Below are 26,782 nucleotides of genomic sequence, written 5' to 3'. Positions count from 1 at the left end.
CCAAGATATGGAATCAACCAAAGTGTTCATCAATAGATGAACGGATAAAGAAAATGTGGTATACATATACAGTGAGGTACTACTCCACCATAAAAAAAAGAATGAAATCCTGCCATGCACAAAAATATGGTTGAGCCTGGAAGGCATTATGTTAAGTAAAATGTCAGGCACAGAAAGGTAAACACTGTATGGTCTCAGGCATATGTGTGAGCCAAAAAAGTTCAGCTCACAGAAGCAGAGGGTAGAATTGTGGTTACTAGAGGCTGGGAATAGTAGGGGGCAGAGTGGGACAGGGAGAGGTTGGTTAATGGATACAACTTACTGCTAGATAGGAAGGATAAGTACTAGTGTTCTGTAGCAGTGCTAGGTGACTATAATTAACAATAATTTATTGTATATTTTCATATGGCTAGAAGAGAGGAGTTCCAATGTTCTCAACACAAATAATAAACTTTTTCAATGATGGATATGACAATTACCCTGATTTGATTATTACAGAATCATATACATATATCAAAATATCACTCCGTACCCCATAAATGTGAGCAATTATTAAGTGTCTATTTTAAAACAAGAAGAGTTCATTTCATAACTTCTTCCTCCATTGCTTTCCTTTCCCAAGAAGTGAGGCAGAATGATTTCCTGCCGAAGGAAAGCATTAACCTTTCAAGATTGTTGGTCATTTTCCACCAACAAACCACGTGATAGAATCAAACACAATTCTGTAATTATTCATTTTCCCGAAATTCTGTAGGAAAGCGCTGTATGGATCTGGTGTAAGCAAACAGAGAAAGCCTTCAGCATGTGACCACTTTTTAGAAACTGTATTAGCAAACTAGACAAGATTCTCACTCTCAGGTTAAATCCTGGAAATAATGTTCTAAATCAATAAAAGCAAGTTATAAAGATTGTTTTGCTTTTTTCTATTTAAAATCTCTCCTTTCCCCGTGTTTTCCTCCTTGTAGATTACACTAGATGTCTTCATATCTTCCCAATCCCTGGATCAAACAGGTAAAGTGAGAACCATGAATTTCTGAACTCTGACCCTTAGGATAGTAAAGAACTCTGAAGAACTCATGTAAAAAGTTATTTCGGAATAAGAAGATTACATGAGAAGATCTCAAAATCTTATCAAGGGTTATTAAAAGGAAAAGTTTAAGGAAGACAGCTCTCCATCTGAAATTCTTAAAATGTCTGCATTATGCTGGCATACTTCATTACACTAATCAGAAGCATTAAAGAAAACTCAATTTGCTACTTAAAAATCAAGAAGAAAGAATTTTTTTAAGTATCTCATGAAAGGGTCATGTTGCACTGGATGGAGACCCCAAGGCTGATTGGGATATCTGGCCACTGAAGCACATTTGTAAAACACAGTGATGCTGATTCCTCAAATGGCCCACCTCAATCTGTCTCAGTAGGCTCATGCTGACATTCTCTCAGATCACACATCATAATTTTCCAAGTACCCACACTTTCGTTATTAGTGTGGGTACATAGATGGAACCAGGTACTATCCTAAACTGCACTGTTTCATGGCTTTTAAGTAGGGGAGCTGGGCTCATTCTATTTTCCCCTCTTTATCTCAGCCTCCCAGTGTCACAGACAAGACAGTTGTGCCATCACAGGGCCGGGGTCTCTCCCGCCTTCCACCAGACCATTGTGGGCCCTGGAGTGAATCCTAGTGGGTTAGTGCAGAAGGGCCCTAGATCTCAGCTGGAGGCTTCTGAAAGGTTTGGTGAAAACAGCTTGAAGTTGTAAGCACAATTTGGTCACCATCTGTGATCATGAGCAAGTTAAGTAAAAACTCTGGGCTTCAGATTCTTCATTTGTAAAAGGATCACACAGGTCTGCATGTTCTTTAAGGCAGTGAATTCCAAAAGATGAGTCTGTGGATCAATTTTTTAATTGTTTTTTAATTTTAGAGATTGGCATGGGCATGACAACACTATATTGTTTGAAATAAGTTAAAGATAACTACAATGATGACCATCCACTCACCTCTCCTCCCACTCTGACTCCAAACACTGGAGAATCGACACAGAGATCCAGATAAGGATCTTTTATTTAAAAAAAAAAAAAAAAGTTTATTAGTGGATTGTCAAGTGCCAAATGCCCCACAGAGTAATAGGGACTCTCTTAAAGCAGAACAAGGGAGCACTGTCTGGCCTCCCTCCATCAGTTGGACCTAACAACCATACCTGATGCCAGCTGGCAGAGCAGCCTATCGGAGAAGTGCACCTTCCACCTGCAGGAGTCTGAGCCCCTGCTCTCACCCCAACCTGCTCCTTGCGGCTGCTTCTGGGGTCTGTTAAGTGTGCTGCAGCTCAACTATTTTCCCAGAAGCCTTCAAAACAGAATATTAAGATAACCTGAAGGCAACCCACACTGTAGGCCAAAATTCATTACCTTTTCCACTTTCCATCTCAAGTTACGTTCCATTCAATGCCCAACATAACACCAGAGATTACAGTAAACACAAAATGAAAGTCTAAAATACTCCAAATAATACACAGCCAGCAACACAAAAATGCTCACATTTACATAATCTGACACCAGTGATTACACTTTCAAAGAGGTTGAATTGTGAAAATGAAATCCTTTGACTTTGGTAAACTGAAGTCTGAAGACATTAAGTCTTGACATTTTCCTTCACTCAGATTTGCTGTATGGTAGGAATCTACTTCTCAAGAACATAATCATAACAGAACTGTCTCCTTCATGAGTGCTACAGCTGGGAATTGTAGATCCCAGTGGCACAATGGTCACTTTCAGGAGCAAGGCAGTGGGTAGAGTATGTTCCACATTCAAGCTTCCACTGGATGGATCCTGCAAGAGGAGCCATTGAAATGGTGCCCAACAGTGGGACAGGCACTCCTGCCCCTCCTTCTTGATTGCTATACCTGTTTCTCAACTGAATGTATCCCATGTCTTTAGACACTCCCCAGCTCTGTGCTCAAGAAGATGCTAGGACTGTCCAAGCAATCTTAGGCCATTTCTGGCAGTACTGGTGTAATAAGTGCCAGTTGCCATGATGAGGGTCAAATCCCTTAGAGAGGAATCAATTAAATACATGCAGTAGAATATTATTCAGCCTTAAAAAGGAAGGAAATTCTGACACATGCCACAACATGGACGAATCTTGAAGACATGCTAACTGAAATAAGCCAGTCACAAAAAGACAAATATTGCATGATTCCACTTATATGTGTATTCTATACCTATTTTAGGTATAGAATAGTCAAATTCATAGAGACATACAGAAGAATGGTTGATGTCTGGAGGAGGGAATGGGGATTTAGTATTTAATGCATATAGAGTTTCAATTTGGGAAAATGAAAAAGTTCTGGAAATGCATGGTGGTGATGGCAACACAACAATGTGAATGCACTTAGTGCCACTGAACTGTGAATTTAAAAATGGTTAAGTGTTAAATTTTATATTAGCTGTATTTCCACAACTTCAAAAATTTTCTTTAAAGAAAAAAAAATCCCACTTAGCCTCTTTGTGAAACTAAGAACAACTTTCTTTGACTCCCTCTAACCCTTAGCTATCCAATGCTGGCAGATGACAATGAAGCCTTCGGGGCATCTTGAGGATTTTTTAGTAGATACCATAGCTAACCCAGCCCTCCTGCATTCCGCACTTTGGTCCATGGAGGAGGAATCTTCTTCCAATACTTCCACCTCTAGGCCAATGCTGAAAGGAAAGCTTCTGCTCCCCTGTCTTGCCATCCACTAGGAAGAGACGAGCACCTGACCTGACTGGTGAGGGCTGACATTCACATGGCATTCACTGCCCCTGTCCTCATCTCTGTATGGTAAGCAGACAAAGCCGGGCAACTCCAGAAACCCATAGTTCTCTTTCTGCCCCACCTCCTCTGTAGTATGACTCAGCCTGGCCTCGTGGAATGGACCTGGCTGCATTTGGTTTCAGGACAAGGAGTAGAAGGCTCCCGTCTGGGCTGGTGACCAAAAGCCCTTCTCATCTCAGCTTCACAAGCGCTGGCCTGGACTTAGGATTTTACTGGGTGAACAGTGACACTTTGATCACCATCTGGACCTCAGTTCTTGAGCTTCTTCTCCTCTGGCAAGAAGGCAGCAGAAATGAGAAAGAAGAGGAAAAAGATTTCTTTACCCCCAAATCCCCATGAAATGGCCTTTTAAAAATAAGAAAAGTAGGATAGACATTCTTTTAAAAAATATTTTCAATTGAACACATTTAGCTTTATACAACACTTACTACTTTGCTTTTTTGGTCTTTCCTTCTGTCTAAATTGATGATAATTTCCTAATTATCGCCAGTCAAATGAACCTGCATTACAGAAATATTTAAGCAGCATTCCTCAAAAGCAATTTTGCTCTAAAATTCTATGATACTAATAACTGTTGCTTCCACACCCTTCCTAGAACCCTGAGAATTGAAAGAGAAGACTAGAGAAGAAACCAGGATTTAGTGCCTTACAGAATGCTCTGTGCAGATAAATACCTGACCGATTAAAAAAAAAAAAAAAAATACAGCCTGTTCTCCTGTGCCTGAGTGACCCAGGAACTCATCTGACCTAAGATCCATTTGTTTATCTCAATCCAGAGTCTGCTGGACTGAGACACTCACATGCAATTGGAAAAAATTACCAGGAGCAGCGCATCCCTGGGGCACACCACACCAAAGATGATTTCACAATTGGGACCCAGTTTATTTGTACTTCGTGAGGCTGCCTGCATACTCAGGTTTCTCCAGTTCATCTCCTTCGTGTTAGTATTTACGTACAAAGGTGAAGTTATGATGTCCTCCTGAAGCTCCTGTCTCCATTTTCTACACACCAGGATTAGCTTTACACTGCCCTCGCCTCCTCTTCCCTAGGCATCTGGGTTCATCAAAACTCATTTTCTCTGAGAATTATTAGCTCATTCTCCCTACCGTGATCCCAAGCAGAGAAAGGATGAGAACTCTGTGTCCCCACCCCCACATAAAAAACCATTCTCTCTTTGCAAGCAATTGGTGCATTTTTCAGCTGACATGTCCTAAATCATTCTAAAAAGAGCAGCAGCAAAAGAAACTATAAGAACAGATGATTCAAAGACTCCCTGGGAACTGCCAAAGCCAGCTCATAATTATACATGCAGGGAGAGGTGGAACATCTGTATTGTGAGTCACTTCATTTTTCTAGAAAGAAGAATGTCATTAGCCCTCCTGCTGCATAACTTTGTGATCTGTACACAGGCTCCAGACAGACCTGGTTCACAGTGTGCTAAGTCTTGAGACTGCAACTGACACCTCCCCATGCTCACACAAATTAATAACCGACTGCCTGCAGCCTCGAGAGCTTTAAGCCTATATTTTGAATAATGACTCTGCAAAGGCAACGTGTGTATGTGAGGCAGGGAGAACGAAGTAGATAACCTTAAAATTCTACAAATGTTTCTGTCCTTGGTTCTCTAATGCCTGGGATGTTACAAATCTAGGGATATTGCTTTTGTGAGAAGAGATACTAGGAAAAAGTGAAAAGGGAAGCAGAGTGTTTTCTGGAGAAACTTAAAAACAGTTATCCCAAAAGAGAGCTGGTGGAAGCTTCTGGATTAATGAATAACAAAAAGATGACGGCACAAGAAAAGTGAGGCATAGAGGAGTGAAAGCAAGAGCCAACAGCAGTCAAGGCAGAGCTGAGTTCACCAGTGAGTTTGCAGGAGGTGCTGACCCTTCTTGTGTAACTCCTATGGGGAAATTTCACTGTTTACATGGACAGTGTAAACATATGTGCTGATTTAATAGAATACCGTTTTTCATTCCCCGTCGCCCCCAGCCATGGTAAAAGGCCAAGATTTAGGCTCACAGGCTTTGATGTGAGTTGGAGGTCAGACTCTGGCTCAGCTAGTCACGGCTCTGTGCCTTTGGACAAACTTCCTACCCTCTCGGGGTCCAGTTTCCAGACCTCTTTGATAGGAATGACAGTCCTATCTGTCTCAAGGGCAGTTGAAAGGATATACTGAATAAGATAATGTATGTAATCACCAGAGTACAGTTCCTGGCACACAGAAAATGCTTGATGAATGTTGGGGTGGTGAGGTATGGTAGTTTATTGTCAACTTGTCAAAATAAAGTCCCCACTTACAAACACCTGGTACAGAATAAAAGTAAAACTCTCCAAGCTTGGCACTAAAACCTTAAACTCTAATGTGACAATGATATCACATAAAATGTTTGCACAAGGTAGCTTTGGGTAAAGAAATGCAACCCTGAAAGAAAAAGCAAGCATGGCAGAAACACCCGTCTTGAACACTTAGAGGGACCTGCTCAAGTGCCTGCAGAAGGGCAATGGCACATACCATCAGGACTCCTTGAGCTTGGCCGCAGGTCCCACCTGGTGAATCCAGAAATTAAAATGGCCTGTCCTGAATTTGATATTGCCCAAGTAGTCCTGCTGGAGAATATAATATTTTCTACTATTTTGTCTGAAGGTAGAAATGTGGAGACAAGAGGGTGGCTAAAAAGTAATTGTAGGAAGGCCCTGTGATAGGACCGCAGCAGGGGCAATGGGTCTAGTAAGCAGGAGAGTTACTCTCAGTTCCTCTCATCCTCCCTGCCACCAATCTCTCCCCAAACGGCATGGGCTAGGGCACTGGACAACCTCCAGACTCGACTAGAAATGATATCATTCTAACATAACATGATTGCCTTGGTCCATTTGGGCTGGTATGACAAAATTCCATAAATTGGTTGGTTTGTGAACAACAGAAATTTATTTCTCACAGTTCTGGAGGCTGGAATGTCCAAGATCAAGTCACCAGTGGATTTGGTGTCTGGTGAGGACCTGCTGTGTCCTCATATGGCCAGGGAATTCTCTGGAGTGTCTTTTAAAAGGGCACCAATAGCATTTATGAGGGCTCCGCCTCTTAATACCATTATATTGGGGGCTAGGATTTCAACGTATGAATTTTGGGGGCACATAATCATCACACCATAGCAGTAATGAAAGTGTATTCTCTTAGCAGCTGGTACTAGAATTCACCTTGCACAAGAGCCATTATGGTTGGGAAATGCCCGAGTCAGCCCACCGGGGGAGGGACATGCAGTAGAGTCACGGGTGTTGGCTGACACCGTGCTGGGGTGAGATGGCTGTGACTCTCCTGAAGTGGCAGAAGAAGAAGAAGAGACAGGAGGGAAGAGACAGCTGGGAGAGCAAAGAAAGGAGAGTCCATGTGGCGATGGAGGAGACAACCCCTCAAATTCTCACCAGTGCCACTAAGCCCACAAAGGCAGCGGAGTGGGTGAGGACTATGGTGGGGTCCGTGTCTCAGCTGACAGATTACACAAGAGAATGGACATGCAGTAGGAGCTACGAGGGCAATGCAGCCTCAGTTGACAGCTGGGTGTCACACAGTATGTGATTTACCATATATACTCCTACCAAAGGTTCGAAGTGTTATAAGCAGATGTGGAGAGGTGAGAAAAGATCTAGAGGAGATGAGAAGGAAGAGGAGTGGCGTGCCAAGCAGAAAGCACCGCCCTGCAGACACAACCATGCACAAAGGCACACACCCACTCCTACCATGGCTGGCCACCGTGCGGGGCTGTGGAACACCACGGAGAGCAAAGCCAGCGCTCTTCCTCTCCTGGAGATCACACAGACGCTAGTCAAGTCACTGCACTGACGTCCGTACAGTGGCTGTTTGAGGAAGGCTATGAAGAAGGGGAACCTGGTGCCATGATGGAACAACACAGGGACAGCAGCCCAGTCAGGGAGAACAAAGACTCCTCCCCAACAAGCCAGGCTTGGTCTGAGCACTGAATGATGAGATGGCAACTGGGTGAAGAAAGGAGAGAAAAGCGGCCCAGGAAGAACGTGCATATAGGCCCTGAGGTGGCAAGTCTGAAGACTGGAAGAAGGCAAAGAGTCCTTACGGCAAAGTGCACCCAGGGGACAATGGGCCGCAGGAGGCTGGAAGAAGTTGGGAGCAGGAGGCTCCTCTGGGGCTGCAGACCATGGTGCAGAGTTTAGTCCTCATGCTCAGAGAGACCAGAGTCACTGAAGGGAAACTGACAGGAACCCAAGAAAGTCTGAGGATGGCAGATGAGTCACCATTTAGGCAAAAAGTACGTCTCCATTTTCCCTGGCATCTCCACAAAATACAAATTTGGCTTAGCCTGAGTGACTGAGGAAGCACAGAATCAGAAAGGAAAACATTAAATTAACATTCTTAACTTAAAAACTGCATTTAAATAATCAGTATTTATTTAAAATTTCTCCAACAACACACAAGAAAAAAACCACAAATTGTGAACCATCACCAAAACACAAATACCCAGGATGTAAATTCACAATTCAATATTTAATCTTTAGTTGCCTAAAGAATACTGGACTAGGAGTCAAACAGCCTGAGTTCTAATTCTGGCTCTGCCTCTTATTAGTCACATGACCTTGGGAAATTCCCCAAACCTCTCTGAGTCTCAGTTTCCTCATCTGTAAAATGAGTTAAAACTCTCACCCAATGTACCCTACAGGATTCAAGTGAGAGTCTTTTTGTAATTGAGTAACATACCAAAGAAATTATTAAACTTTCTCAAAATTGCACAGGAAAATACACAACTTATTCCATTCAGATAATGGGATTTATTTTAACTTCATATATCAAACTGTTTTGCAATATTGTCACAAAATAACGTTTTATCTCGAAGGCATTGCCCTCTGGTACATTATAAAACTATTTCTTGTGTACATTAAGCCACCAAGAGGGAGATACTTTGGGAAAAAATATTTTGTTTCATTTTATTTTTAGCACAAATGAAAGATTCCTTAAGTATTATCAACAAAGTTTTAGATCTAATTTCAAAAGGAAAAGGACTTATGAAAAGATGCTCAACTCATAAAAAAGAAGAGCACATTAAAACTATATCAGATGGCCCAGACCTCAGGCTGCGTGTATACAAGACACGCACATCTCCGGCACTGTGAGAGCACGAATCCAACTGCGGCTGAAGTACGTTTCCCCTTTTGGAGCCCCATGGACACTGTCACTGGATGCCCTGAATTCTCCTCGACTAGCAAAGAGTAACATCCTACTTATCATGGGTATAACTTTTGAGAGGAAAGGTCCTTTGGCTAGAACAGAAGCGGGGAGGGGCGAGAACTGAGAAGGCAGCAAGACAAACTTGAGCCCCAGCCCCTTGGTACACGCAGATGTTTGTCCTAGGAACATTTTGGAAGTTCCAGCCAGGCAGCACAGGCTTTATAAGAATCACAAGAAATTCCCAGAATTGTGTTACCTGTAATTGGAAAGCTGTCACCTCCATGTTAAGGTAGATTCTGCCATTTTATTTTTTATCCATCTTGGAATAGACATCTTTGCATTAACACATTCTCTACATACGAGAAGTCTTCAAAAAGTTCGTGGAAAGATTCATATGATCTTTTAATTCTATTTTTCCATGAACGTTTTTAAGTGCCCTCGTACTACAGTACAAAGAAATATATAATCTCAAAGTTCGGAAACACAAAGCATTCAAATTCGACCGGTACCTGACTTTGTGATCCTAGCCAAGTTACCTTTGTACTGCAATATGATCCCTTCCTGGAGATTTATCTAAGTTAATACATACTCTGCATTAATTCATTTTAACTGCCACATTCTGCAAATATACAGAAACTTATTTATCCATTTTTCTAGTGGACATTGGTTCTAGGTTTTTACAATTAAAAACAATACTACAGTGAATCTTCTGTACATGTCTCCTTGACAGGAATGTCTGTAAAATATAATACCCAGAGACTTGGTTAGTGTATAAGCATCTTCAAATAAATTAGCTGTTGGCAAACCACTCTCCAAAGTAATAACTTAAATTTCACTGCCACCAGCAAAGTAAGTCCAGGCTCAGCAACATGTAGAAGTGTCAGGTTTGTTTTGTTTTGTTTTCATTTTTACAGTGAAATGGTATCTCAATGTTGTTTTGTGCAATTCTTTGATAACTAGTGAGGTTGAGCATTTCTTCATGTGAATGACCACTCAAGGATCCTCATCTGTGGATTGCCTGTTCATATCCTTTGATTATTTTCTTGATTTATATGGAGTCAGTTACATAGCATGCAAACCTAAGTTTGAATTTTAGTGTACACAAATTTATCGACTTTTCCTTTTTGTGCTTATGTCTACTTCAATGTCATATCCTATGCTTTTCAACAATTTTGAAGTTTTGCTTTTTATACATAGATATCTAATTCATTCTTTCTAATATAAGGAATCTGAAAAACAATAAGATTTGTGAAGTGACAGTGACTATAACATTCAAGAAAGTAAACACATTCCAACATCAGTCTTTGATGGAAATGGCAGTCTTGTTACATTTTTAGGTTATATTTAACATGCAAGGGGTACAATACACATCAGAATATTGGAAATGGTATATTTCATTTGCTTTTAGCATGAGATTTAATAGTTACTATCGACTAAATAAAACAACCGACCACAAAGGCAAATATACTCAGAATAACAAAATTATAGATATGAAAGTTTTCATGAGAGTCTATTTATAAAAGTGGTCTGGACATTGTTGGGGGGGAGGGGGGGAGGGAGAAGGGAGGGAGGTTTTGGTGAGGGGGAGCAATAATCAGCTACAATGTATATCGACAAAATAAAATTAAGAAAATAAAAAAAAATAATAATGAAAAAAAAAAAAAAGTGGTCTGGAGATATTACAATGAAGAAAAATCATTAGGTTTCAAGTAATTGTGCTATACTTGAACGACAAATAGAAGTAACTTCCTCACTGTTTATTCTGATACCTTGTTTTTATAGCCAGAAACTGAGAATTCCAACAAAAAGTTTCACATCTTGAAGACCTAATATATTCTTGCTATTTTTTAAATTGTTTAGCTCAGTTGTTGTTTACTGTTTTTACACAATCTACTGAATGTTCATGAATTGTATATTATTCATGAAATGATTTCAAGGGGATTTGATTTCTAAACTCTGACATCACAATCTGTGCTTACATGCAGGTTACTACTTTCATCTTTCAAAAATGGTGTTTTTAACATGAAGATTGATTCTGATCTTGCATAGATACTCCAAGTACCTATCAGCTTATATTATGAGTATTTATATACAACATTTCTCTTGAGAGTTTCAGAGACAGTAACATTCCCTTCTATTATCTTTGAATCCTGGGCTTTTAGTGTCATCTGCTCTAAAACCCATTTGATACTTGTAGTTGTTTGAATAGAGGAATCTTAATCTACAAAATAGGATTAATACTCTGGCTAACAGAAGTTATTACAGTTGCATACCATTTGTGTGATTCTTGTATAAGCACAAGTATTAAATGTCATTCCAAAGAAACAGAGAAGTATACCAGACTTCCAATATTTGGATGTGTATTTTGTACTTCTTACATGTTGAACAGACCCTCACGGATGTAAAATTTAACAAAAACAATTGAGAAAATTTCAACATTAAACATAAAGAAGAAATAATGACTTTTTAACCATACCTGGATGGTATGTACAACTTAAATCAATGATAAATATCTATTAAGGTTATAAATTAAATGTTCATAATAAAAGACTTCCTATTAAATACCAGTAAGCCTTTATATATCTATTCCTTACATAGATAATTTTTGCCATTCTTCATTGCCTCTTAAAGAAACAAGAATCATAATCAGATATTAAGAAATTTAAGTAGACTCATAAGTATTCAGATAGCTTAATGTACCTATATATACATTTTACATCTGAGCCAAAGTTTAAGATCCAGTTGTTCCATGTAAATGTCTTGCTAAAATGCCATTAAAATGTTTGCCATTTCCAGGGATTTTAAAACAAAAATGTCAATTCAATTCACTTCCAATATTTTTTGTTTATTCTGGGCCAGGCATTAGGAATAAGGAAGACATCCTGCTTTCATGAAGTTTACAGTCGAGCAAAGGATCTAATGACAGAAAATAATATTTTACTCTTTCCTTTGCCACCTCTTATATTTTTGCAAGCTAATTCTATGAAACTGTAAGGTCACCAAGGAAGGAGACGCTAGCTGGGCAAAGGATGGAAAAAGATTTTATTAGCAAGCAGCAAGCAGACCTGCCGGGCTGAGCTGAAAAATGGCTGTAAGCGCCAAGAGGCAGTCTGTTGTTTTACAGGGTTAAGATTAACATCTGGCCTGACCGAGGGAAACAGTTACAGTGCTCCACTCTGGGTACTTCCTGTTCAGTCTGCTCATGGGAACAGAGACTTAGGGAAACAGAAACTTACAGAAACGAAACTGAAGGACAGGGACCTTCTAAAAGTCAGGCTCTCAGTTCCAGGGACCTAACAAAAACCATTTCTGAAAAGTCAGCTTCCATCTTTAATTCGAAGAATCATCTACCTAAAAAAAAAAAAAAAGAAAAGAAAAACTATACCAGATGCTATTTTGCAGAGGTTGTGGGAAAACAGACACTCTCATTTCCTCCTGGTGGGTACAAAATAGTTCAATTCCTATGGAAGGGAATTGGGCAATATCTAGCAAAACTACATATGCATTTTCCCTTTGGTCTAGAAATCACACTTCTAGAAATTTACCCTGAAAACGCACCACCAGCAATACAAGAAACATATGCACAAAGTTATTCATTACAGCATTATTTGTAATAGCAAAATTGGAAATATTCTAAAGGCCCATACTTAGGAGTTTGATTGAATAAACTATGATACAAATACGAAAATGATTTCAATTAAATGGCATAAACTGATTTCCAGAATATATTTCCTGAAAATATTAAGTAAAAAAAAAAAAATGGGTATTAGACTATATGTGGTGCTGTGTTTTGTGCCATAAACATAAAATATATATTTATTGTTTCATTTGTTTATTTTTGCCAAAAACATACAGAAAGTATAAGCAAGAAATAAATGAATTTGGTTACCTATGGGGCTGAAGGAATGGAATGGAAGAGATGGAAAGGAGACGGGACCTGTCTGAGTATACTTTTTTATATTGTTTTGAATTTTGATCCATGTTAGTATTTTACATATTCGAAAAAATAAAATTAAATCAACAAGAATGGGAGGACAGGGACCTAAGAGGGAAAGAAATAAATGAACTTGATTGTATCAAATTGATAACACAATTGCAAAGTAAAAAAATTAATCCAAAAAACTTTTGAACATAATTACAAAGTATTCTGCCTATACAACTTCAGTGGGATAAATCCTAAGAACAAAATAAATTCTTGAACTTTACTTCATAGGTTTGTTCTCGGTACTGGTGAGGCAATTCTGAAACTATTTTGCAAGATTGAGTAAATACGTAAACATATTGATGTTTTGAGGAACCAGGAATTTCACTGTGAGAGAAGATACAAATTCGGCACAAGGAAAGGACAGGAAGAATCCTATGCCGCTGGACTGGGTATCAATTAGAGGTATCTTCTGAACTCATGGTTTTGAAAAAGCATTTCCTAATTCTGTTCATTGAGAGGCCATAAAAGTAATTTCACCCCAGAATGTGCACACACAGCACCCAGATCTTGCTTTCTGAACACCATTCCCCAGACCCTTTGGGAAAAAATGGCTAATTTCAAGGTGAACCTAGAACATACTGTGGGGCCAGAAATTAAGGAAGTGCTCAGAAACTGAGAAGAGATGTCAGAGAGACATAAGAACCAGTTTAAAGGGCTGCCACTCATCAAATTTGGGATAATTTGAAATTCAGAATCGATAATGACAGGAATGGATTATAACACACTAATGTGCATTCACACTGATATTAAAAAGAAATTTTAAAGGTTTTAGGAGGAGAAGGAGTCCTTTATAGAAGAATGCCAACAAATAACATAGAAGAAATGGAAGAAACAGAAAATCTCCATTTAATAACTATCATAGTAATATTTGATTCGGGAGAGAATCAACTGAGGATACTAAAACTACTGGCAAAAAGATGAGAAAACAGGATATTCACCCATTCTCAAAGTATCACCTCACAAATCACTTTTTTTTTTTTTTGGCAGCCGGCCAGTACAGGGATCCGACCCCATGACCTAGGTGTTAGCACCATGCTCCAACCAACTGAGCTAACCAGCCAGTCCTACAAGTCACTTTTTAACTACAAAGGGAAAAAAGGGAATATTTGTAATGGAGAAATCCAATAGACACCACCTTATCCAAATAATCAAACTTAACATTACCAATTAAAAAAAAAAATTCACATTTATTGACTTGTGTATGTTGAACCATCCTTACAGTCCTGGGATGAATCAACAAACTCAAGAACAAAACCTTATCATTTCAATAGATGCAGAAAAAGCATTTCACAAAATTCAACAGTCCTTCATGATAAAGACTCTCAACAAATAAGGTATAGAAGGAAGGTATCTCAACATAATAAAAGCCACATATAGGATAAATCCACTGCCAATATCCTGAATGGGGAAAAGCCAAAAGCCTTCCCCTTAAGATCAGGAACAAGACAAGATGCTCACTCTCTCCATTCATTTTTAACACAGTATTGGAAGTACTTGCCAGAGCAATCAAACAAGAGAAAGAAATAAAGGGCATCCAAATAGGTAAAGAGGAAATCAAATTGCCCCTGTTCACAGATAACATGATTCTATTTATAAAAAATTCAAGAGACTCTACCAAAAAACTCTCAGAGTTGATAAATTAATTCAGTAAGGTTGCAGGATACAAAATCAACATACAAAAATGCATAGCATTTTTATACTCCAACAACAAATGAGAAGAAAAAGAGATAAAGAAAGCAAGCCCATTTACGATAGTCTCCAAAAAAATAAAATACCTAGGAATAAATCTAACCAAAGAGGTGAAAGATCTCTACAAAGGGAACTATGAATCACTTCTGAAAGAAATTAAAGATGACACTAAGAGATGGAAAGCCATTCCTTGTTCATAGATTGGAAGAATCAATGTAGTAAAAGTGTCCACACTACCCAAAGCCATCTACAGATTCAATGCAATTCCCATCAAAATACCAATGACATTCTTCACAGAAACAGAAAAAGCAATCCGAACATACATATGGAGCAACAAAAGACCTCAAATAGCCAAAGCAATCCTGAGCAAAAAAAGAAAAGCTGAAGGCATTACACTTTCTGACTTCAAACTATATTATAAACCTGTAGTAACAAAAACAGCATGGTACTGGCATAAAAACAGACACATGGACCAATGGAATAGAATACAGAACTCAGAAATCACCATACATATTTACAACCAACTGATCTTTGACAAAGGCACGAAGAACACACAATGGGGAAAAGACTGCCTCTTCAATAAATGGTGCTGGGAAAACTGGATATCCATTATTCGTAGAAGAATGAAAATTGATCCATACCTTTCACCATATACCAAAATCAACTCAAAATGGATTAGAGACCTAAACATAAGGCCTGAAACTTTAAAACTCCTAGAAGAAAATGTAGGGGAAATGATCCAGGATTTAGGACTGGGCAATGGCTTTATGAATAACACCCCAAAAGCACAGGCAACAAAAGAAAAAATAAACAAATGGGATTATATCAAACTAAAAAGCTTCTGCACAGCAAAGGAAACAATCAGTAGAAAGGACATCATACAGAATGGGAGAAAATATTTGAAAAATATGCATCTGACAAGGGATTAATATCCAGAATATACAAAGAGCTCAGACAACTTTACAGCAAAAAACCCAAATAATCTCATTAAAAAATGGCCAAAGGAGCTGAATAGACATTTCTCAAAGGAAGACATACAAATGGCCAACAGGTATATGAAAAAAATGCTCAACATCACTAATCATCAGGGAAATGCAAATCAAAACCACTCTGAGATATCACCTCACCCCAGTCAGACACAGAGAACAACAAATGCTGGTGAGGATGTGGAGAGAGAGGAACCCTCCTGCACTGTTAGTGTGACTGTAAATTAATACAGCCATTATGGAGAACAGCATGGAGGTTCCTTAAGCAACTACAAATAGAACTTCCTTATGATCCAGCAATCCCACTCCTGGGGATATATCCAGAGGACTGGAAAACATCAGGTCGAAGGGATAACTGCACTCCCACGTTTCCTGCAGCTCTATTTGCAATAGCTAAGCGACAGAACCAACCTAAAGGTCTATTGATGGATGACTGGATAAGGAAATTGTGGTATATATACACAATGGACTACTACTCAGACATAAAAAAAGAATGAAATTCTACCATTTTCAACAACAAGGATGAGCCTGGAGAAAATTATCCTAAGTGAAACAACCCAGGTACAGAAAGAGAAATACTGCATGTTCTCACTCATAACTAGGAGCTGAATCCATAAATAAACAAATGAACAATAAAGAGAGACAGAGAGAAAGAAAAAAAGAAAGAACAATCACAGCAATACGTTGAGCTTTTAAAAAACTAGAGGTGGAAAAAGAGAGGGAGGGAAGCGAGAGGGGGGCTAATGAGGAGTTGGTCAATGGACACAAAGAATGATTGCATATTGTAATGATGAATAAGTTAACTGTACTGATCAAACCACCACAAATTCTACACAATTATTGAAAATCAATGTTGTACCCCACATATACGTATTTTTAAAATTTTAAAAATAAAAAAATTCAAACCATATGTCCTATGCTGTGTGAAATACTGAGATATGTGACACAAAATCACCTGTGTAGTGTTCTTGCCGATAATGTTTAACCTAGGTCTAATCATTAAGACATCTGCAAAAAACTGGCCTGGATTTTTAAAAATGTCCATATCATTAAAAACGAAAACAAAGAAAAACAAAAACGTTGCGTGGAATAGGCTGGCAATCTGGTCTACATTACAGAACACTAAAGAGACATGAAAATAAATGCAAGGTCCAATCCTTGCTCAGACCTTGAATTAAAAAATAAAAAACTGTGCTAAAGGACATTACTGGGACAAATGTAGAAATTTAAATATGGACTGCATGTTGGAAAATAGCATTGTGTCAATGTCAAATGTCCTCAGTGTGATTTTTGCATTGTGGTTATATAGGAAAACATCCTAATTTTTGAGAGACATGCTGAGGGTTTGGGGGCTCTGGTGTCAAGATGTCTGCAAACTAACTCAAATGTTTCAGATAAAGGATACACATGTGCACAAAGGGAGAGAAAGGAAGAAAATATGACAAATGTTAAAATGAGTGAATTCTATGAATGGTATACAGATATTCATTGTACATTTCTTGCAAATTTTCTGTAGGTTTGACATTTTTCAAAAAAAAATACTGGGAGTAAAAAGAAAAGGGAGATTTTCACACAGTCACTGCAAAAAGACTGCATAGTTAGACAACCTGAGAACCAGTGAATATTCAGCTGGGCTGATCCTTACTTACCAAGAGTGCAAGCCCTCGCAGAAAGCCCCATTTAGCAAAAACAAAATAAATAAATTAGTAAATACAAGGGCGCCCCGTTAAACTTGAACTTCGGGTAAACAAACAATTTTTTAGTACAAATACAGGTATGTTCCAAATATTGTATGGGACACACTATCTGGCAACCTCCATGAGAAGCACTTTGGCCTATTTTATGCCTAGTGGATAAAGAATGCCAGTCCAGGAACACCAACCAGGACAGTTCAAGATTAGGACCATTTATATTTTTACTATTTTTATTTAACCAAACTCTGCTTTGTTTTTGTTAATTAAGACTACTCTTGAAGCCATATTTTCTCCTTACCTGTTGGCAGTGTAACTTTAATTAGGCTTAATTTTCTCTTACTGAATTTCAACGCTGTCCCCCATTCCCACTACCTTTGGCCTCCAAATGCTTCCCTTTTCCCACCCCCTTTGCTTACTTTTCCCTTATCAACTTCTACCTCTTTGGCCCAGGAGAGAATAGTTCCAAAGCAACAAATGACGGTTAGCAGGGATTTCTTCTGGAAATGTGAGTCACTGTGTAAACCTCATCCAACCTCATTAGTTAAATGCCTTGAACTAAGCTGTTTGGGGATTTTCCCCTCCCAACTGAATTCCTAGATGTCTTGTTGTAGCACTTCTGGTACATCTGGCATCGAAAAGGTCAGAGCAGCTCAGAGCAAAGACTAACATTACTCTCTCTCAATTTTCTACTTATCACTCAAGTTCTCCTCACCCCCACCCCGCTTTTTTTTTTTTTTTTTTTTTTTTTTTTTGGTCTTCTTTATTGACTTCTTTTATTTTTCTTAACATCTTTTCTTTTTTAAAAATTTATTTTTTCTTGTTATTTTTTCTTTGTTTGTTTTATTTTTCTTAATGTCTAAATGTTGGAAAGCTCAGTGTTTATTCCTGAGCATTAGACCTAGTGCTTCCCAAAGTTCCTCATGATTTCTGCCATCTCTGGATAATTATTTAATAATTTCTTAAATGGATTTGACTTTTTAATTTATATATTTTAAAAGAAAACTTTACATCACCACTCAACGTGAGAATCCAGTAGAGTGGATTTATCTTCTATCAAATAGCAGATAAATCTAAAAATGAAAACAAAAAATCCAAAATATGTAAGATTTAACTTAAATTTTAAAAAATCAAAAAATCATTATAAATGTAATAACTTTAAAAAAATGCACACCCCAAAATAAGTTACTCAATGAAAAGAATTGAACTGTTCACGATCAGTCAATAACAGTGGATATTTGTCTTCATGTTTCTTGTCCCCTGTTTACAGGTAGGAAAACTGAGGCTCAGGAGGGAAGACAGCTTGCCTAAGATTAAAGCAAAGTAGAGGCAGTTCTGGAACTACAAACTGAGACCACTGAGTTCCAGTTTCAGAGGGTGGTCTCAGAAAGGGAGAGTTCAGAAAGGAGCAGTAGCTCTTAAGGGTATGAGGGCTCAGTCAGGGGACAGGAGCTTGGTGCATGGTATAGTAAAAAGAACATAAACTTTAAAGTCAGAAAGATCTTGGTCAAGTCTCAAACAGGCCAGTGAAGCCATGGGACCATCTGCCTGTGATTTTGCCACTTTGAGCTGCCATTTTATGACATAAGTCACAAATTGTAGAATTTCGAGAGGACAATCGGACACAGGTACTTGGTGCACAGTCCAGCGGTTGGTTATTCAGCCGGTAGATGCTTCCTTTCTTCTTCACCTGTCTTCATGTCACCAACGTGGTTCAGACCTGCCCAACACCAACCCTATCTCCTTTGCAAGGAGATAGAGATTTTTTTTCTCTCTGAATATTCCAGCCCTAATTTCTCTCCATCACAGCCCTCTGACCAGAGCTGGGAGAAGGTCCTACATCTATGCTAGGCTAACTGGTAAAGTGGGAGGCAGCAGCTTCCTGGCCTCTTCTGGGTGTTGGGTCTGTAAAGATGAAGAAGGTCTGTAGATGAGTCTGAAGGCCTCAGGATGAAAGCAGCTTTGGGCAACGATGGAGTTTGGATGTGTTGTCCCCTCCAAAACTCATGTGGAAATTTGATCTCCAATGTGGCAGTGTTGGAAACTGATTGAGTCAGGGGGCGATCCCTCATGAATGGATTAATGCTGTCCCTGGGGGAGGAGGGATTAATGAGTGAATTCTCACTCCACTAGTTCCCGCGAGAGCTCGTTGCTTAAAAAGACCCTGGCAACTTCTCTCTCTCTCTCTTGCTTTCTCTCTCTTGCTTCCTCTCACCCTGTGATCTGCTTGTACCTGCGGGCTGCCTGCCACTTTCCACCATGAGTAGAAGCAGCCTGAGGCCCATGCCAGATGCAGCTGTCCCAGAATCGTAAACCAAATAAACCTCTTTCTTTTTAAATTACCCAGTCTCAGGTGTTTCTGTTATAGCAACACAAAACAGACTAAAATAGGAAACAATGGGAGGTCTGCAGGCTCCATAGGAGTAGCCCTGTGGCCCAGGGATGTACTAAGCTTCCCGATCCAGTGAATGCTCACAGGTCTCTAGGGAAGTCTGACCCTGGGAAAGCCCTGGGGACTGGATTGTTGTCTAGGCATGCAACATTTGATGAGTGTGCAGATGAGAGGACCATTCTCCACCATGACAATTTAAGAGGCATAGGTGTGAGATCTAAGAAACAGATGGGTGTTGGGTATTATTCCCACAGGATGGCTGAGACTTGGGAGTGGGGAGAGGACAGGGTGGCTGGTCTCCATGGCCACAAGAAGAAAAGTGGAATTCCTCATCACTTAAGAGAGCAAGATTAGTTGAGGGGGAAGTTTAAAGCATGTGGCCCATCCTCAGCATGGAACCAGAGAGAAGCAGACCACTTAAAAGAAACATAGAAGCTTACAGCATTGTAAAAATAATAGCAGGATATGGTCAAACAGAGAGAGCCAAAATTTGCACTTTCCTTTTCTCAAGGAATACTTGAGATTCATTGTGTCCTTGGAAGGAATCCAGGTATTTCTGGATTCTTCATGGTGCCAACGAAGACAGATGGCAAAGTAGCCAGGAGATTGCCACAACTGGGTAAAAAAGTGGTAGACCGCCCATGCTAAAAGTCACCTGAGAGTTGCAGCCAGACCTCAAGAGGAATGCAGAATTCTATCAAGTGTAGCATGGGTCCAAGTCAGTGGGCGCAAACCACTGGAGATGGACTAAGCTAAGAGAACTCACCATGAGATCATGACTCTTGGCCTCAGTATCAGGTACCAGCAATGAGGCAAAGAAGAGAGACTGGAAAGACCAGAGAAGCAAGACGACCACTCAAAGATCCTGTAGATATGTGTCCAAGGACCCTTCTTTCCAGTCATCTGACTCCAGATCATCACAAACCCAGATGGCATCCGAGGACAGTGGAAAAGAAAATCTGAACCATGGGGCATATATCCAAAAGAGGTGGAACCATAGAAGAGATGACTTAAATTTGAAAACACTGAGATACATTACCTGGCAAATTACAGATTTTTCCATAGTTCCCAAATGGGAGGAGGGCTCCAGAGCAAGATCAGATCAATGTTAGGAAAAGAAAGATACATTCGAGTCAGGTCTTAAATTTTCAGTTTCAGGACATTCATTGCCTTTACCAGGTTTCCAACACTGCAAGAACTTGAACTATATCTGTTCTTCTCAGACAGCAAGCAGATATCAGCCATTCAACATTTGCTGAATAAATAAAATAAATGAATGACCATAAATAAATGGCTAATTCTAGAATAGCAAACTCTAGGTTTTAACTGTTATAGTACGCTATCTCACTGATTTTCCTAAGATTTGAAAATGTGCTCTGGAAATAAAATTATTTTGCTTTACACAACAACAAGGTTGCTTACACAACCTTGTAAATATAAAGTCAAGTTCTGAAGTAATTTAGAGATTCTTTGGCAGGCAGAATGAAGAGATTCTATTAGCCCTTTGCTATTCCTCAAGCCGAAGAAGCCAGAAAAGTCCAGTCTAAGCCTGACGTGGAGGAAGTTTGCAAAGATTGCTTAAGTACAGCTTCCCGAAGGTCTGGGAATGTTATCTACATTCCCATACAACACTGTAGTTCTTCCCTCTCTGTCCTCTGCCCACCATGGCAGAAGGAAGACAACCTGTCTCCTTTGATATTCTAAAACATTCGATGTCTGACTAGAAGGTCATCCCTGCCCAAACATCAAAATTCTAGGCATATTTTTCAATTTTCCTCCTTATACCCTGGCTTACAGGAAAGCCAAAATTTGTTCCAGAGTCTAAAGACATATTTGTTAACAGAGTTATGACATACATTGCTGGCTACCATCCGTTCTTACCTTTCTCCTTTCTAATGGGACCAGATCTTATTCAGTATCCCACGCTCCCTCACATGGCTCAAGTACGCCAAAGCAAGCTGAAAGAGCCCCTGTCCCCAAGGGTGTTCCTGATAATCTAAGTCGCTGGCTCTCAACTGGGGGTGATTTTGCCCCCCAGGGATATCTGGGAATGGCTGGACATATTTCTGAGTGTCACAACTGCAGGAGTGAGGATCTACTGGGTAGAGGCCAGGGGTGCTGCTAAACATCCTACCATGCACAGGACAACCCCACATAACAAAGAACTATCTAACCCAAGAAGACAATAGTCCTGAGGTAGAGAAACCCTGGTCAAAGGGTAATGGCATCCCCCTTACCAAGGTCTGATTTAAGAAGAAGCTTTTGACCCAATTAAGGATGCTAAGATGTAAAATGAAGTTTGTAAGAGTTTCTTGGAAAGTTCTTCCTGGCTTCTGGAGGCCACTTTCTCTTCTGCTGGACATTGCAGTGGGCATATGCAAAGTCAGGAACTGTCACTGCCATGGTACCCCTCTGGGGGCAGCAGCCTGGACATGAAGTCCACACACATGGGGGCACAAGCACAGGAAGAAGCTGGCACTGAAACCTGTGCTACCGCTCCCAACTCTCAGTCTTGTAAGCCAATAAATGTCCTCATTGTTTAAGCCAGTTTAAACTTGGTTTCATATCAAACTCAAAGCTGTATCCTAACTGACCCAACAAGTATTCTAACTCAATTATCTGAGAAATTGAAAAAAAGAAAAGAGAAGGCATTATGAGAATGTTGAAAACTTTAGGTATAGAGTAAGGGAGGGGTAGACTATTTTAACGTTTCTGAGTTCATTTTTAAATATTTGGAGTATTAGACCTTTGTAAGAGTACTATTGTCAACCAAAGCAAAGTGACCACCTGGTTGAGATTTAAAAACAAAGAGGGTTTATTGGAGAACTTGTTAGGACTTCAGCCCAGGAGAGAGAGGTTCAGGAAGTCTCAAACATGCTCTGAAGAATAAAGGAAAGTCATGGTATTTAAAGGAAAATGCCCATGAGCAGGAGGGCAGTTACAACAGTCCTGATTGATGTTAATATGTGTCAGACAGCCTTGGTCATAAGGGATTGGTCATAGCAGTTCTCTGAGGAGGGCTTTAATCAGGGACCTTCCAGTTTGGTAGGAAGTAGCAAAAAATAGTGATCAACAGATTGGTGGCAGTTAGTCCAGAAAGTCACAACCTTCAGATGTTCACAGTTAAGATGCGCCTGACACTCAAGCTGAGACGGCCTTATTTTAGGTACCCTGATTAGATTGATGACATTTTCCCCTCATCACTATTATACCTTAATCAAAGAGGGGAGTCAAATGTTCATAAGGAACCACTGCTGTAGAGCCTGGCTTGTCCTGTATCTTTCACTCATTGCATAAATATTTCTAAAGAGCCTGCCATGCACCAGGTAATATCTTAAGTCCTGGAGGACATATTGGTAAACCAAGCAGGGAAATTTCTGCCCTTGTTAAATTTATATTCCACTGAAGGGAGACAGACAAGAAACAAATAACCAAAATAAACAGTGAAGAGAGATGGCAGGTGACAAGGTGTATATAGTGCTACAAGAGAAAAAAATGACTGGGTGAGGGGGGTTGGGAAGGCAGAGGGGAGGGTGGTGGGTTACAACTCAGATACGTGGTCTGAGCAGGCCACATGGAGAATGTGACCACGGAGCAAAGATGTGAAGGGGAATAGGTGTGACACCAAAGGGACCATGTTCAGGGCAGAGGGGACACCAGGTGCTGAGCCCTGAGGTGGAGCTTCACTGGCATGGTGCAAGGCTAGTGTAGCTAGGGTGGAGACAATGAGCTGTAAGGAAAAAAACAAACCACTTCTTCTGGCTGTGTTCCCATCCTTCACGTGGCACACTTCTCACTTCTGTAACCAGATGTGCTCAGAAGGGGGGGGTGACTTGTAAGGGCTGTTACCTGAGAGACTTCATCTGTGTAAGACTTCATCTTCAACTCTTCTCAACATGCACTTCCTCTCCCCTCACGCTCCCATGGCTTGTGTCCCTAACTTTCCATCAGAAGCCCCTGCTTCTTTCTGTAGCTCAGGGTGCTATTTAAGCGTCAGCCATCTGGCTCTTCTTTGAGTTTCATGTTGTGTGTGGCTCCTGTGCACTTGCATGTTAATACATTTGTATGCCTTTTCTTCTGGTTATGTGTCTACGATCAGTTCATTTTATAGTTCCAAATTATCAAAACTTCAGGGGTGGAAAGAAAGTTCCTTCCACCCCTACATAAGCAATTCTCCTCTCCAGTGGACACCAACTGAGGGTCCTGGAATTCAATTCAACTCTGATGCTATCTACCCGGAGACAATGTCAGATTTCACAGGTTGAGGGCTCAGCTCCATAAGACTGCCCCCACTTTAGATGCCAATCGCAAGTGTAAGCCACCAGTACTTCGGACAGTTCGGCTACAAACCAGGATTCCCATGACCCTTTCCTTGGGTTTGATTAATTTGCTAGGATGACTCACAGAATTCAGGGAAACACTTTTACCAGTCTGATATAAAGGATGTTATAAAAGATAGAGATGATCAGCTACATGAAGAGGTACATAGTGCAAGGTAAGGCAGCAGGGCACAGAACTTCCAACTCAGGGAAATGCATGCTAAGCTGGCCTTTATGTTTGTCTTATAGTCTGCTGGACAAGCATACACCTATTTCTGGGCATTCAGCCAGCAAGGCTACCTTGCAAACTTCCTCCAAGGCTGAGGCCTGCTCCAGCCCTAGGGGAAATGGATCAAATATGATCAAATAAGATGGGGGGGGAGGTCCTGCTGTTACAGCACCAGTTTGGAAGCAGTAGAGGTGGTGAGAAGTCATTGAGTTACCGAGCCCAAGTCCAGCTGCCTGCCCCCAAACAAAAACAAGTGGCTCAAAAGGCATACATTGGTGAAAATGGAAGTCAACTTTAATTCAGGAATACCGGTGATCTGAAGAGAGATGTTAGGCTAATCCATCTCTCCAGTAAACCTAAAGGAGAATGGCCAGACTAAAACCATCTCAAAGATTCAAATTTACTGAGGGATTTTTAAAGAGGAGGTTGAGGGAATGGAATGAGGGAAGTGAAAAGGAGGGAGGGGGATGTGAGCTGTGGGAGCTCCGTGCAAGGAGCCAGGTACAAGGTCTCACCATGGCTCCATCTGGCTTCTGTTCCCATCCTTGATGTTATCTTATGGTCCTGCTGGAGCAGTGGAATCAGCACAGCTTTACTGATGCCTTCCTTGGCTTCTCAGGGTCTGGATAGTACATGACTTGTGGCAAGTTTGCAGCACCAGGCTAGCTGGAAAACAACTTTGCGGTCATGTTAAATAATGTCATCTTGCCCCCTGTAAACAAGGTTCAAAATATCAAATAACCATGGGAGAAGAGGGAACTCAGAGAAATGCATGCTAAAAAAAAAAATGTGTCTTTTTAAAATTTGCCTACAGCCCAGGCAGTTTTAGGTTCTGACATGGCTTCAGTCCCACTCACTCCAACAATTGGACTCTGGACGTACATTTTTCTTTTCTTGGTAGCTGGTCAGTATGGGGATCTGAGCCTTTGACCTTGGTGTTGTAACACTGAGCTCTAACCAACTGAGCTAACCAGCCAAGTTTGGACATATTTGACAAAGGAGCCAACACAATTTGCTAACAAAGTGGATAAAAAGGATTGTGGGAAAAACTGTCTGATAAAGCTATGAAGATCATAATTCCTGTACTTCTGACTCCATGGCCATACAGGAAAAAGGTCACTGGGTTTGTTGAAGGTTGGCTTGTCAATATGTATCACAATAATAAGCTTCTGGTTCAAGACAGAAGATACACTGTAACATATGGAACAATATTAATGTCCTCAGAACAATGTCTAATAGTATACACGTCTCCAAAACAGAGAGCAGCTTTTGCTCCCACATTTCTGCTCGAAGTTGTTGGCTGGAAACATGTGTAGACCATGAAGCAATCACTACAAAAGACTGAGAAACTCAGTAGTCCTTTCAGTGACATCTAAAGAAAAACCAAACCAAACTTTTCAACTGGATTGTAAGGATTCCCATAACCAATTTAAATTTCCATTACAGTATGATATAGACAGAAAGAGGTATACCATGCCATCAATATCTTTTGATCAGTACTGCATCTTATTTTAGAAAGCCTCATTTATCCTCATGATGAATCTTAAAAGCAATTAATTTAGAACAAGAGAAGTTAGGCTTTGGGAAACACATGGAAGAAATGCAGGTAAAAAATATTTTAAATCCTTAAAAAGATGTATCCTCTGCTGCTCCTCTAGAACTCTAGACAATTGAGGCAGACTTTTTCTAAATCAGTTCTTTTGTACATAAATTATTCACATGGGTGTGGCGACGCTGCTGTCCCATCATAAATTTTATCATGTATCACCACACTCCCTTTGGACTCTATATGAAAAGCCACTGTCTGCCTGCCAAACAGATTATTAGTTTGATTCTCATGTATTTTCAGAAGCAAAAGGTCTGAATAAGGAATTGTACAAAAGTTGTGGGAATGTGTTTTCAATCACCTTTAGTATGACCACATTGTTAAGGACAGATTCTTCCTTATTGTCAGGGTTTGGATTCCAGCAATGCCATTTTCTCTACCCTAAGTGCTAAGTTTCCCCATCTTGGAAATGGGGATAATGACATTTTCTTCCTGGAATTGTTGTGAAGATTTAATGAATTACTATTTGTAAAGCCCTCAAAACAGTGCCTGGCAATAGCCAGTACTTTATATGTTGTTTATTATTCTAAGACCATTGTCCCACAGAACCTCACGGATTTAAATTTACAAGGAATCAAATACATATTATGAAAAAACAATGCATGGCTTGCAAAATGTTTGCACTTGCAAAATTTTTTTGCACAGAATTTTTTAAACTCGTACTAACTTGTTATAACATGTTTGAATAGGATCTAGTTTGAGGCACTAAGAAGAATAAGACATCAGTTTGAAAATAGCCCCTACTGGAGAAACATGAATTCTGCTAAAATTAAAGCAAGAACAAACATCAAATTTATGGTGAAACTTGGGTGGAAGAATGGTGAAATTTTTGATGCTTTACCCTAAGTTTATGGTGATAATGCCCCAAAGAAATCAG

General features: G+C 39.9%; 1 long non-coding RNA gene across 4 annotated transcripts in view; it reads right to left on the bottom strand.

The window, feature by feature from the left end:
• Positions 1-26,782, bottom strand: part of LOC134364708 (uncharacterized) — a 68,394-nt gene that overhangs the window by 40,023 nt on the left and 1,589 nt on the right. For 3 of the 4 annotated variants that reach the window (XR_010021873.1, XR_010021875.1, XR_010021874.1), the window contains exons 1-2: positions 24,815-25,530; positions 12,245-12,359 (exon numbers count right to left, since the gene is read on the bottom strand). This is a non-coding gene — a long non-coding RNA (uncharacterized LOC134364708). Of the gene's footprint in view, positions 1-12,244; positions 12,360-24,814; positions 25,531-26,782 lie in introns of those variants that run through there. The other variant, XR_010021876.1, reaches the window with a different exon arrangement.

Source organism: Cynocephalus volans, chromosome 16, assembly GCF_027409185.1.
Source record: "Cynocephalus volans isolate mCynVol1 chromosome 16, mCynVol1.pri, whole genome shotgun sequence".
NCBI classification, from domain to species: domain Eukaryota; kingdom Metazoa; phylum Chordata; class Mammalia; order Dermoptera; family Cynocephalidae; genus Cynocephalus; species Cynocephalus volans.
Note: the sequence above shows the minus strand (reverse complement) of the source record. Positions and strands in the feature narration are given on the sequence as shown.